General features: G+C 48.1%; 1 protein-coding gene across 1 annotated transcript in view; it reads left to right on the forward strand.

Annotated features, from left to right (window-relative positions):
* The first annotated feature begins 436 nt into the window (after positions 1–436).
* TSPAN18 (tetraspanin 18) overlaps positions 437–12,091 on the forward strand; it is a 131,661-nt gene continuing 120,006 nt past the window's right edge. The window contains exon 1 of the mRNA XM_074149116.1: positions 437–611. The gene's annotated coding sequence lies outside the window, so the exon portion shown is untranslated. The remainder of the gene's footprint in view (positions 612–12,091) is intronic.

A 12,091-nucleotide genomic window follows, 5' to 3' on the forward strand; every position in this document is an offset into this window, starting at 1 on the left:
CAGTGCCATTCTCTGTTGGAAGTTTCTCTGGCAGGTCTCGGGATGCCTTTCGGGCAGCTCTTGGCCACGACACAGCTCGACGAGTCACCTCCCATCACCTTCCATGGCTCTCACTTTTGCACCCCGGGGATATCTATCTCTCTCACTCACACACGCAGCCCCCCAGCCCATCAGGTGTTACGGGGGGCACCCTGGGGAGCAGGGACCTCTCCTTCCTCCGCCGGACCCGGCGGGGTCGGGTCTCGGGGGGGGGGGCTGCCCCTCCGCACCCCTAAAAGACCGAGGAGCCGCCGCCGGGGCGAGTCCCCCCAACTTGCCCTTGGCGACTCCGGCGGAGGACAGCGGGGAAGTTGTTTTTGTGGCGGCTGGTGGGGGTGGGTGAGGGGGCGGCGGAGCTCCCAGCCGCCGGGGCCGGGCCGGGGGCGGGGAAGGGGGCACGGCCGGGAGGTGGAGCCGGCTGCGCTGGCGGCTCCGGCGCTCGGCGGCTGCCGGCCACGGGGCGAGCGCGGCAGTGGGAGCCCAGCGCCGCCGGGAGCCGCCCGTCCGTCCGCACGCCCGCTCGGTCCGTCCCCGGGGAGCCGCCGCCGGAGCCTTCCTGCAGCCGCCGGCAGGTAAAGAGCCGGGGTTCGCTTCTGGGTGCGCCGCCAGCCCTGCCGAGGGTCCCCGTGCCCCCCCCCCCCCCCCCCGCCCTGCCAGGGGCTCCGGGGCTTGGCACCGCACCGCCCTCCCGCTGCCCTGGGACGGACGTGCCGGGGGGTGCCGGCCGGGGACACGCCGGGGGAGGGAGGGAAGGAAGGAAAAGGGGGGGGGGAGGTTCGCCTCCCCGCCGCCGCCGCCGCCGTGGCTCCCCCGGGGGCGCTGGGCGTGCAAGTTTATCGGGGCTCGGAATGGCAGCCGGGAAGGGAGCTGGCGGAACTCGCCCCCGCCGGTAGCACCTCTCCGGGATCGGTACCCGGGTGCGTCTCGGAGCCCGTCCTCGGTATTTCTGTATTTTATTGCTCCCCCCCGTCCCAGCCCCTCATTCCCCCTCCGGGAGCCCACCGGCAAGGGGAGGAAGGGTTGGGTGTCCGGGGGCTCTGCGCTGCGGTTGTAGCGTTTTTGGGGTATGCTGCCACCCCGAAGTTTGGGGTTCGGGGGTGAGTTATCCGCCTTTCTGACTTTCAGGCCGGTCCGGTGGGAATTTTTCTCTTCCACCCACAAACTGCGGTCACGCCGCCCTGGGTCAGCCCCCCCCGCTTCCTAGTAGAGATTTACAGCTCCAACGACACGTTGGTGAGATGCCACCCCCGCTGAGACCTGGGGGGGGTGGTGGTGGTGGTGTTGTAACCTCTGCAGCCGGGCACTTAAAAGTTTGGTCGTAACTTTTGTATTTAAATGTTGGAGCGAGCGAGCAGGGTTTCGTACTTGGGTGGTTTGCTGTGAAGTCTGGTAATTGCAATTTATTTTTTTTTTCCCCTCTCTCACGCTTCTCTCAGCAATTAGTAAGCTCAGCCTGATGACTGCCTGTGTTTCTATAATAAGAGGAAAATTTGAACGCAATTAATAGGCTCTAGGCACGTTATTTCACTCAATAGCCAGTGGCTACCGAAGCTACTTCGGGCAGAAGGGTGCTGGAGATGGCTGTGTGCCTGGCTGGGTGTACGCAAATTGGGAGCACGGGCTTGCCCTGGGTTTTTACTAGTGGGTAAAAAGTGCGTGCAATTCTTAAAGAGTTCTTTTAATGCAATAGGATGTGTCCAAATGTGTGATGGATTCCACCAGGAAAATGATTATTTCGCTATTCGGTGCTTTTTTGAGGGGCGGCGGTTGTTCTGTCTCCAAAGTATAAACCCTGAGAGCAAACGATAGGGATGCCGGCGGGAGAAATGGGGTGCGTTCTTTGTCTTTTTTTTTCATAATTTGGAGGGAATCCTTCCAATTTGACCGCGTAGCGTAACGCGCAGATGCGCGTCTTTATCATCTGCCTTCACTGAAATATTTGTGTAGTATGTTAAAATGATTCAAACGTTTGACCCTCCCTGGAAGGCAGTTAATGTTTCTGTATTTGTTGTGGCCGAGGTACAGCTTTTGTTGGCGTAAGCTAAAATACCATGAATTTAGGCGGGGGGTGGGGGGGCAACGGGGATGAGAAGAGGAAAGGAAGAGCTTTTAACTTTTCTGGGATATTCCGGGCTGCCAGCAAAATGAAGATAAAATTTCGACTCGTTGTCCCACCTTTTCTGCAAAGCAGACCTTTCCCACAAATCGGGTAGCCCCCCCCCAGAGTCTCCGTGTGGGATGCGGACGAAAGGGTGGTTGTTATCCTTTGGGAAAAGGACGGGCAGAGGTGAACCCTTGGTCCCCAGCCTGGGGTGGGGGGGTGGGGATGATGCTCCCGGGGAGGAGGGCTCGGGTGGGTGATGCTGGCCGTTTCCACGAGAGGGCTTTCTTGCTGTTGATGTGTCAGCCCGGCTCTTTCAGCACTGCCTTCGTAGCCTCCTGGGTGCGGAGGAGCGGAACGAGCTTGGGGGTGGCTTTTGCTCACAGGGTGTTTCAGATTTCCTTTGTAAATGATGGGGAAATCCCTTTATTCCCCCTGAGGTGTTAAGGATAAGACATCCTGGGAAGAACACCAGTCTTCCCTTTCCAGGCTCGCTTAAAACTTAGAGCGGATCACAGAATCATGTGGGGTTGGAAGGGACCTCTGGAGATCATCTGGTCCAACCCCCCTGCCAGAGCAGGTTGCACAGGAACGTGTCCAGGTCGGTTTTGAATGTCTCCAGAGAAGGAGACTCCACCACCTCCCTGGGCAGCCTCTTCCAGGGCTCTGCCACCCTCACAGGAAAGAAGTTCCTCCTCATGTTTAGATGGAACTTCTTATGTTCAAGTTTGTGCCCGTTCCCTCTTGTCCTGTCCCTGGGCACCACTGAGAAAAGACTGGCCCCATCCTCCTGACACCCACCCTTTCAGTATTTATAGGCGTTGATCAGATCCCCCCTCAGTCTTCTCTTCTCCAGACTGAACAGGCCCAAGTCCCTCAGCCTCTCCTCATCAGAGAGATACTCCAGGTCCCCTCATCATCTTTGTAGCCCTCTGCTGTATCCTCTCCAGCAGTTCCCTGTCCTTCTTGAACCGGGGAGCCCAGAACTGGACCCAGTGCTCCAGATGGGGCCTCACCAGGGCAGAGCAGAGGGGCAGGATGACCTCCTTCGACCTGCTGGTCACACTCTTCCTGATGCACCCCAGGATGCCATTGGCCTTCTTGGCTAGAAGGGCACATTGCTGGCTCATGGTCATCCTATTGTCCACCAGGACTCCCAGGTCTTTCTTCTCAGAGGTGCTCTCCAGCAAGGATCCCAGGAACTTGATTTCCCCGCAGTGGAAGAATCAGGAAGAGGACGCTGAGTGTGTTTTTCACCAAAGAGAAGCAGGGTCTGAGCGTTCGTGTCCTTGCCTCGGCTGATGGCAACGAATGACTCTTATCCTGGCGTGATCTCATTTTTTTTTTTGGCTGCTTTAACACTTATTATACTTCTCAGGGTGGGGCTGGGCGAAAGGGAAACGGGGATCGTGTGCGTATGAAAACGCTGAGCTATCCTCCAGTCCTTCTGCCAAGTTGCCTGTGTGTTGTTTAGTTGGAATAATTTCATCCACCCAGTGCTGCGGGTCGGTTTTAAAAGGCAGGAACTGTGTCTGTAACCAGGAACAACGCTGCTGCAGCTCCTAAAAACGTGAGTAACATCTGTGGCTGCGACTTCGGTTTCTTTCTCTCTTCTCGGAATAACCGAGCCGACGGCCCGGGCAGTCGGGTTTTAATGCTAAACCTTCGGTCCCGCGTCCCATGGTTAATTGTGATTCGCGGAATCAATTAAACCCAGCTCCTCCGCTTGATGCGGGGAGCGGGAAAGGGCTCCAGACCTCCTCCTTGCCCGGGGCTGGTCCCCGACAGCAGGTGACGGTGGGCGAACGTGGGTTTCTGTCAAACTAGGTCTGTGGGGTGCGCTCGCTGGCTGGGGTCTTGGCCTCCTCTCCGCCTTAGGGCTGAGCAAGTGAGGGAGAGAGGGTCTGCCCTGCTGCAGGGGTAGCATTTTCCCCTCGCACCTTTTTATCCTGCCTTAATCTCTCCCAGGTTGGGCACTGTAGGCAGCTGAAGCGGAGCCATCTCATGCTTTGATGTGTGTTTATTGGCTCTAGCATCTCATTCTCCTGCCTTCTTTTTCTTTCTTTTTTTCTTTCTTTTTTTCTTTCTTTTTTTCTTTCTTTTTTTCTTTCTTTTTTTCTTTCTTTTTTTCTTTCTTTTTTTCTTTCTTTTTTTCTTTCTTTTTTTCTTTCTTTTTTCTTTCTTTTTTCTTTCTTTTTTCTTTCTTTTTTCTTTCTTTTTTCTTTCTTTTTTCTTTCTTTTTTCTTTCTTTTTTCTTTCTTTTTTCTTTCTTTTTTCTTTCTTTTTTCTTTCTTTTTTCTTTCTTTTTCTTTCTTTTTCTTTCTTTTTTCTTTCTTTTTTCTTTCTTTTTTCTTTCTTTTTTCTTTCTTTTTTCTTTCTTTTTTCTTTCTTTTTTCTTTCTTTTTTCTTTCTTTTTTCTTTCTTTTTTCTTTCTTTTTTCTTTCTTTTTTCTTTCTTTTTTCTTTCTTTTTTCTTTCTTTTTTCTTTCTTTTTTCTTTCTTTTTTCTTTCTTTTTTCTTTCTTTTTTCTTTCTTTTTTCTTTCTTTTTTCTTTCTTTTTTCTTTCTTTTTTCTTTCTTTTTTCTTTCTTTTTTCTTTCTTTTTTCTTTCTTTTTTCTTTCTTTTTTCTTTCTTTTTTCTTTCTTTTTTCTTTCTTTTTTCTTTCTTTTTTCTTTCTTTTTTCTTTCTTTTTTCCTTCTTTTTTCCTTCTTTTTTCCTTCTTTTTTCCTTCTTTTTTCCTTCTTTTTTCCTTCTTTTTTCCTTCTTTTTTCCTTCTTTTTTCCTTCTTTTTTCCTTCTTTTTTCCTTCTTTTTTCCTTCTTCCTTCCTTCTTCCTTCCTTCTTTCCTTCCTTCTTTCCTTCCTTCTTTCCTTCCTTCTTTCCTTCCTTCTTTCCTTCCTTCTTTCCTTCCTTCTTTCCTTCCTTCTTTCCTTCCTTCTTTCCTTCCTTCTTTCCTTCCTTCTTTCCTTCCTTCTTTCCTTCCTTCTTTCCTTCCTTCTTTCCTTCTTCCTTCTTTCTTCCTTCCTTCTTCCTTCTTTCTTCCTTCCTTCTTCCTTCTTTCTTTTTTTCTTTCTAAGTTAGGTTGCTCTCTTCCCGCCCCACCTCCCCAAACCAAAAAGAACTAGAGCAAAGGAGGCAAAAAGTGAATTAAGTGACTTTGTCTTTTTGTGAATGGGCTTTCTTGCTTTCGCCCCTGCCTTCCTTGCTGCCTTCTGTAAGATCCCTTCATAATTAAAATATTATGACTGTCCTTATGGTAGCCCTTCACTTGTGGCAAGGATCCCAATTTGACGTCAATGCGAAAATACTAGTTTCTGGCATGAGGGTAGATGACATTTCATCGGCTAGTGCATGCCCATTTATTTTTTATTTTTTTTTAAAACCACAGTGCTAAGACCATATGGGCAGATAATGAGTTTAAGCTGATAAACAGCTCGCAGATTTGCCCAAATAAAGGGCTTTCTTCCTAGAAGACACGTTTTCCTTTAAAATAAATAATGCGGTTCCTGTGTTTTTATTTAATTATCTCGAGCCCTGTCTGTTCTCACCAGGCTGCAGGAAAACAGACACAACTGCTCTCGGAAGAGAAGCTACTGGATTTCTGGGGTCGTGGGTCTTAGATGAGGAAAAGGAAGTTCAGACGCTACAAAAGTGAGGTTTCAGGTATATAAATAAGCAGATGGTGGTCCCTGTTGTTTTTTGGAGGGTTTCTCTGAGGTGGCGCGTAGTCCTTGACATCTTGAAGATGAGTCATTGCGTGAGGTGGTAGTAGGTCCGAGGTCTGTTTAGGAGCTATAATTAAAGCAGATGGGTATCTGTATTCCTTGCTAACGCTGCAGGGCTGCAGGAGCAGTCCTTGTCTGGGGGTACTGCTGCAAGATAAACCCTACTTTTGCTTTTTCAAGACTTCTGGACTGATGTTACTATGGTTTTTTGTTTGGTTGGTTTGTGTTTGTTTTGTTGTTTTTTTTTAACTTGAACTGACTTACCAATAAAATGTGAGGGAAAGGTTTTTGGATCCCTTTTTCTCGTTGATTTCTGAGAAAAAAAAACAACCCAAGTGAGGGTTGGAAAGTAACCTGCTTTGGGAAGTGGTGGTCTTTGATTGTCGTTTTAAATTAGTGACTCAAAACTAAGTAATGTGTTTGCCTGACCGGGAAAAGCCCGTGTATTTCTCCCCTAAGACGCATAGGAATGAACTGTTTGGGATCTGAAGTTCCTCGTTCCCTTTTAAGCTATTTCTTAAGAGTTCTCTTTTTTAATTTTCTTTTTTTTTTTTTTCCCTTGGAAATGGTTGCTAATCTTAATTCAAAGTAGCAAATGAAGGACCAAAACGGTTGTACAGAAAAATCAGTCAAGACAACCCCATTCTTTCTCATGATGGTTATTCCTTCTGAAACTTCCTTAAAAATGTTGTGTTGCCTGTTCCCTCCCTTCCCACCACTCCTCGATGCTGGGAAGATTGCTGGACTTCAACGGTATTTCGGATGAGGATATTTTCCAGATGTCTAGAGCTTGGCTTTCTGGTGGTTGCTGCTATCTCATTTCCAACTGATAAGACAGCAGGGTTGCATTTGGTCCTACCGTTGCTTATGACCGCACAGCTCAGCATTCCTCCCATGTCTCTTCCTTCCCTTACACCAGCCTTTCTTATTTTCTTTTCACTGCTCTTTGCAGTCTTGAGTTTCCAAAATCATAGAATGGTTTGGGCTGGAAGGGACCTTAAACATCATCCAGTCCCACCCCTGCCCTGGGCAGGGACACCTCCCACCAGACCAGGCTGCTCAAAGCCCCATCCAGCCTGGCCTTGAACCCCTCCAGGGATGGGGCAGCCACAGCTTCTCTGGGCAACCTGGGCCAGGCTCTCACCACCCTCACAGCAAAGAATTTCTTCCCGATATCTCATCTAAATCTCCCCTCTTGCAGTTTAAACCCATTCCCTCATCCTATGGCTCCCCTCCCTGATCAAGAGTCCCTCTCCACCTCTCCTGGAGCCCCTTTAGAGTTCTCCCCGGAGCCTTCTCTTCTCCAGGCTGAACAACCCCAACTCTCTCAGTCTGTCCTCATAACGTAGGTGGTCCAGCCCTCGGAGCATCGTTGTGGCCATATGGAGGTGAATGATTTATCCTATCCCTTAGTTCCAAAGGGTTTGTGTGAATTCAGTGCCCACCAAATAGTTGATGGGACTTTTTTTTTTTTTTTCTCTTTTTCTTCCCCCTCCCCAACCCCTTGCCTTGGAGTATTTAAGCAGCTGCTTTGCTGTTTATCATTTCTGCATTGCTGAAGATCTGTCATGGGCTAATTTAGTATAGATTGTCTGAGAGTGAAAGAAGTGGCCATAGTAAGGCGGTGCTTGATCTTATTTATGTTAACACCACCAGCTGCTAAACCAGTTCGTCAGCATGTTTTTATTTATTGTTGCACAGAGCGGATTTAAAGAAAGAAACAATAAGAGATGTTTTACTCTGACAAATTGACCCCACGTGGAATTTGCTTCTGCACCTCTGTCTCCTTCTGTTCTCTAGCAATGGGCTTGAAGGATTTCCATTTTCCCAAAGTTTGTAAGAAGCGGCGCGTGCTCTCCAGTACAGTCCTTCCACTGAGTCCTTCCTCAGAGCTAGAGGCAGAGAGGCTCAGTATCCCAGGGAGGTGTATAATGTGTGATTTTTTGGGTCTGAATTGCCTCTGCAGGTGTCTCTGTACAGGAAGCCTCAGATGACCACAGGCCTGATGTGGGTGCTTCGTATTTGGTGGACTGAGACTAGATTTACAATAAGAGGTGGATATTACGTGAGAATTGGAAGTATTCCTGAATTTGGCCTCACTAAATTCGGTTAAAAGGAAACCAAACCCAGCATCTTGTCATTGTCTCCTGAGATGGTGGAAGTGGTTTTTGACTATCACAGGTTTTTAGGACAGGTCTTGTTTCTGCACAGGATCCCTGTCGTGGTTTTTGCCGAATTTACCAAAACCGGACCGACAGATGGCCCTTCCCCCCCCTTCTCCCCCCCAAAAAAAAGAGGAGAGAGGAGGAGAAAGAGATAAGGAGATTCAGAAGTTTAGAATGAACTAAACTACTTTAATGAAGATTTAATATTAAAATAAAAATAAAGAAGAAAATAATGAAATAGATACAATATATCCAAAACCGTATCAGGCTCCCAGGATGACAGTCACGTCACCGGCAGGCACTGGGGAAGTCCCAGACTGGACTCAGCGACGGATGGGAACTGGATTCCAGCTCTGGAGTCAGGAACACATGGATCGGGATCAAAGGCAGATGGACAGACAGAGTCCTCTCTGGACATCGGCCATCACAGGAAGGGGGCTGACCCTTTGATCCCTCAGCTTTTATACTGAGCATGGGGCAGATGGGATGGAATACCCCAGTTGGTCAGGTTTGGGTCACCTGTCCTGTCCACTCCTCCCCACCGATGTGACCCCTCTACGTTTTTCCGTTTCCGACCCTCTAAGGGGGCAAATAACGAAACGGGCTGCCCTTGGTTGTTATAGCAATAAGTATAAGCAAGGGCCTCCCTGCAAACCATCCCTTGGCATGGAGCACAAACATTGGTCTTATCATTCTGAGAACGAGCAGTTTTCTCCACAATATGCCGTTAGTTTCAGAGAGTTAGAGGAGGCCTGGCTAGGATGTAAAGTTACAGAACAGAAAATTGGTTCGGTTTTACTTCAAACCGGGGCATTCCCTCACGTCTGCATAGTTCCTCCAACATGAGTTCCGATGAATAGTAAGTCATTGAGGGTTCTTGTCCTTTAGGTCTTTTTTTGGGCTGTCAGGATGTTTCCTTTGCTATGTATTTGCTAAATAAACCTGTTCTACAATGGGAGTTTGCAGCTACTCGAGAAATAAATTGAAAGGTCATTGTAACAGAAGAGTGAAGTATTAAACCCAAATGAAGTTCAGATTTTTTAGAATCATAGAATCATCCAGGTTGGAAGAGACCCTTGGGATCATCGAGTCCAACCATCTACCCTACACTACAAAGTTCTTCCCTATAACTTGACCAATTTTATATATATATCAATATAACTTGATATTTTTAGACCAGTGTATCACTTCAGGAAGAAACAGAGGATGCTTTTGGTGATGCGAACAGCGATGAAGCTGAGTCTCGTCCGTGGGCTTGATATTAATTGGTTCTGTGATTATTAAAAGGGGCTGCGTGATTTTGTGAATTAGGGCTTAGGTCTGAGCTTGCTCCAGCTTAGCTGTTGACTGGGTTTATTTAGTTCATGTTCTGTCTCTCTCATTTAGCTGGAGCGTAGCCATGGTAGGGACAGACTTTCTTGGGGTGTCCGTGTGGTGCCTGGTGTCATCTGGAGTTGGCCCCAGTTAATCTTCAGAAAAGCAGTGTGAGGAGCATGCTCTTCACCCCTGATTTCTGCGCCGTTAGTGCCGGGGGAGAATCTCCCAGTCCTGGGCAAGTGGAAACTGAACCCAGCCGCTAACGCGAAAAGCCGTGTAGAGTAGCAGGGAGAATAATAGCCCTTACATTCTTTCAAACTTCTCGCTTGAGTCATAAACAGCTTTAAATACATTTTTCTGCCCTTCCAGATGTCTGGAAAGCCAACACGACAGATGAGCGAGGTGGGGCCATATGGTGACTTTGTGGGTCAGTGGCACAGCCTGGCGGGGGCTCAGGAGCTTGGAGGTCTTGGCTGCAGCTGGGCTTGTGTGTATGATGCCCGATTACAGCAGAGGCTGTTTCTGCGGCTCTGCGCTGCTGGGAACGGCTCGGCACTGCAATCCTAACGCTAGCAGCCTTCTTCATGGCCCGACGCCCAGTTTGAAGAAGGGTGATTTTTTTTTGGTCATGTGGCTAGACATACGTATTTATGGCCCTGTTTTCGTCTGTTGAATTTAATCTGTTGGGGTATTTTTAACGTTATTATGGAAACAGTTACTATATTTACTCCTTGTGAAAAGCTCCGTGTATGACAGTCTAGGAGGAGGGAGTTTTTAGAGTAATAAAGATTGGACTAAATGATGGTGTCTACACTTCATGGGCTAAATGAACTGACTGGCAGTTTGCCTGTTCTGGAGACATGGACCTCACAGGGCACTGAGCTGGAACACGCTGTGCTGGGAAAGCAGGAACAGGGTTTGTTCTTGGCTCGCTTGATGGCACATCTCATTTTCTTGAGGAGCGAAGAGAACCAGATCTTCTTGTAGGGAGAGAGTTTATGCCTGTAGTGGGCTGGTTCCTCAGACCCACCAAGAACCCATTCCTCATGGAAGGACCCGCGGGTGCCTTTCAGATGAACTCCTCAAAAACTTGCTGCCGGGGTAAATGAGTTAGCAGGATGGAAATTCAGTGGATTTTGGAATGGGAGTCACTGTCGCTGTTGTTGATGTACTTTATTTCTGTAATCATTTGAAAACAATGCTTTTTGATGTCAGTCTTGCTGATAATAATTGATGGGGCTTAATAGTGATAATAATATGGTGGGTCCACAATGGACGTGTGTGAGAAATAATTGAGAATAAAGTATTGAATGCCTCAAAACGTTCTCAAGAGGGGTGGACTTTGGATGTGAGGTATTTTTTGACTGCTGATTGTCCTTTGTTCCTATTAATACCAGAAGGGATTCTTGGATCCGCTTAGAATGAAGCGTTTATTTTGTGTTCATCAGCAGAGCTTTTGCTTCTGATGGGAATATTGCTGAAGCACAGACAGGTAACAGGGATCTTCCTAGAGCTGCACCGAGCTGTTTTTCAGAATGAGATACAGGAAAAGCTGAGAGGTAGTTCTGGAAATGCTTAAGGCACAATGCTGGAAGCACCAGTAGATCTCCTTGACCTATGTTTTGCTTTGGCAGCCTGAGAATTGATGTGATGAATGACTCTGGGGTCACGGTCTTGAAAAATGACCTTCCGAACCGATAAGGATTTCAGCTTACAGTGATGCTTTGCCAATTAAAAACTGTTTCCCTTCTTGTAAATGTTAAGGGAACCTCAGTCAGGAACAACAGTCTGATGAGATTAAGAATAGGGTTTCTCAGAGACTGGCTGGATTGAGGGTGGGGGTTTTTTGTTGTGTTTTCTGGGGGTTTTTTTGGTGGTTTTTTTTTTTTCTACTTCCTGTGCTGAAAGGAGCAGAAGGTTTCATGCTTTGCGTTCTGTGTGTTCATATTTTGATACTGTGGAGGGATGGAGGAGGAGCCTGGCAGGAGAAGAATCGGACTTTAACTTGAAAACATCAATTATTTTTGTTAATGCCGCTGCAGATATTTCCAAGTTTCAGTTGGTAGTGGATTTCTTGCAGTATTTCTGTGATGTAGTGCTCTTTGGGAACGGCTTTGAAGCTCTGCGCTGGCCCTGGGGAGCAGAGGGCATTGGGAGGGGGGGTCGGACTCGCACTCCCAAGTCCCGTCACTGATGTTATTGCCCAGAACAGAAAGGTGCAAATCACAGAATGATACGGGGTTGGAAGGGACCTCTGGAGATCATCCAGTCCAACCCCCCCTGCCAAAGCAGGTCCAAGGTCCACCCAGAGCAGGTTGCACAGGAATGTGTCCAGGTTGGGTCTGAATGTCTCCAGAGATGGAGACTCCACCACCTCTCTGAGCAGCCTCTTTTAGGGCTCTACCACCCTCACAGGAAAGAAGTTCCTCCTCATGTTTAGGTGGAACTTCTTACGTTCAAGTTTGTGCCCATTTCCTCTTGTCCTGTCACTGGGCACCACTGAAAAAAGACCGGCCCCATCCTCCTGACACCCACCCTTTAAGTATTTATAGGTGTTGATCAGATTGCCCCTCATCCTTCTTTTCTCCAGACTGAACAGACCCAAGTCCCTCAGCCTCTCCTGATCAGAGAGATGCTCCAGGCTCCTCATCATCTTTAGGGAAGAGAAGTTCTAACCGGGGGTCCCTCAGGGGCAACAAGGGGCAAAGGGCTTGGGGGAAAGAAAAGGAAACTTTCGGTGATGGAG

The sequence above is a fragment of the Numenius arquata genome, chromosome 6 (assembly GCF_964106895.1).
Source record: "Numenius arquata chromosome 6, bNumArq3.hap1.1, whole genome shotgun sequence".
NCBI lineage: Eukaryota > Metazoa > Chordata > Aves > Charadriiformes > Scolopacidae > Numenius > Numenius arquata.